Source organism: Cicer arietinum, chromosome 3 (assembly GCF_000331145.2).
Source record: "Cicer arietinum cultivar CDC Frontier isolate Library 1 chromosome 3, Cicar.CDCFrontier_v2.0, whole genome shotgun sequence".
Taxonomy (NCBI): Eukaryota; Viridiplantae; Streptophyta; class Magnoliopsida; order Fabales; family Fabaceae; genus Cicer; species Cicer arietinum.
The window spans coordinates 11,205,277-11,207,598 of NC_021162.2; positions in this window are offsets into that span (position 1 = coordinate 11,205,277).

A 2,322-nucleotide genomic window follows, 5' to 3' on the forward strand; every position below is an offset into this window, starting at 1 on the left:
GGGTTCCACATCAGATTTTAAACACTAGTTATCATCTAGTTCGAAAATAAGGATTTCATTCCATTTTTGTTGGGTGGTACGAAAATCGCCAGAAAAGTCAAGATGATCTCGAGGACTGGGAGAACCATATAGCATCTTCTCCTAACTTTATAATTGTGTTTCAGGTTCCACGTCAGATTTCAAACACTAGCCATCGATTTGTCTGAAAATACCAATTTCAGTCCATTTTTGTCGTGTGGTAAGAAAATCGCTTGAAAACTCCAGATGAAATCGAAGATCTGGAGACCGTTATAGCATTATTCTCCTAAATTTATAATTGAGTTTCAGGTTATGCGTCAAATCTCAAACACTAGCCATTTTCTAGTTCGAAAATACATATTTCGGTCCCTTTTTGTTGGGTGGTACGAAAATCGATCAAAAGCCCAGATAAAATCAAGGATCGAGAGACCATTATAGCATTCTTCTACTAAATTGATAAATGTGTTTTGGGTTCTGCGTTAGATTTCAAACACTACCTATCGTTTGGGCCCAAGATACAGATTTCAGTCCATTTTTGTCTGGTGGTATGATAATCGCCCGAAAAGTCCAAATAAATTCGAGGACCGGGGGGCCCTTATTGCATTCTTCTACTAATTTTATAACACTGTCTCGGGTTCCACATCATATTTTAAACACTAACCATCGTGTGGTCCAAAAATACGGATTTCAGTCCATTTTTGTCGGATAATACGAAAATCTCCCAAAAAGTTCAGATTATATCGAGGACTAGGAGACCCTTATAGAAATATTTTCCTAACTTTAAAATTGTGTTTCAGGTTCCGCGTTAGATTACAAACACTAGCTATCGTTTGCTCCGAAAATACGGATTTCAGTCAATTTTTGTCGTGTGGTACCAAAATTGCCTAAAAAGTCCATATGAAATCGAAGACCTGGAGACCCTTATAGTATTTTTTTTCTCTTAAGTTTATAACTAATTTCGAGTTCCGCGTCAGATTTCAAACACTAGCCAGCGCTGGTCCAAAAATAAGGATTTCAGTCCATTTATGTCTTGTGGTATAAAAATCGGCCAAAAAGTCTAGATGAAATCGCAACTTGGAGACCCTTATAGCATTCTTCTCCTAAATTTATTACTGTGATTTGGGTTCCGTGTCAGTTTTCAAATACTAGCCACCATTTGGTCCGAAAATACATATTTTGGTTCGTTTTTGTCGGTTGGTACGAAAATCGCCCGAAAAGTCCAGTTGAAAATGAGGACAGGGAGACCCTTTTAGCATTCTTCTCCTAAATTGAAAACTTTGATTCTAGTTTCGCGTCAAATTTCAAACACTAGCCATCGTGTAGTCCGAAAATATGGATTTCGGTCCATTTTTGTCAGGTGGTATGAAAATTGCCCGAAAAGTTCAGATGAAACACTAGCCATTGTTTGGCCGGAAAATATGGATTTCGGTCCATTTTTGTCAGGTGGTATGAAAATTGCCCGAAAAGTTCAGATGAAACACTAGCCATTGTTTGGCCGGAAAATATGGATTTCGGTCCATTTTTGTCAGGTGGTATGAAAATTGCCCGAAAAGTTCAGATGAAACACTAGCCATTGTTTGGCCGGAAAATATGGATTTCGGTCCATTTTTGTCAGGTGGTATGAAAATTGCCCGAAAAGTTCAGATGAAACACTAGCCATTGTTTGGCCGGAAAATATGGATTTCGGTCCATTTTTGTCAGGTGGTATGAAAATTGCCCGAAAAGTCCAGATGAAATTGACGACCGCGAGACCCTTATAACATTCTTCTCCTAAACTTATAGTTGTGTTTCGAGATCCGTGTCATATTTGAAATACTAGTGATCGTGTGGTCCGAAAATACGCATTTTGATTCATTTTTGTCAAGTGATACAAAAATTGCCCGAAAAGTTCAGATGAAACACTAGCCATTGTTTGGCCGGAAAATATGGATTTCAGTTTATTTTTGTCGGGTGGAACAAAAATCGCCCAAACTATTCATATGAAATTGAGGACCCGGAAACCCTAAAAGCATTATTCTCCTAAATTTATAACTGTTGTTTCTAGTTCAGGATTAGATTTCAAACACTAGCCATTGTCTTGTTTGAAAATACGGAGTTCGATCCATTTTTGTTAGATGGTACGAAAATCGCATGAAAAGTCCAAATGAAATCGAGGACCTTGAGACTCTTGAAGAATTTCTCTCCTAGATTTATAACTGCGGTTCGGGTTCCAAAACACGGATTGCGGTCCATTTTTTTGAGGTGGTACGATAATCACCCAAAACGTCTAGATGAAATCGACGACCCGAAGACCCTTATATCATT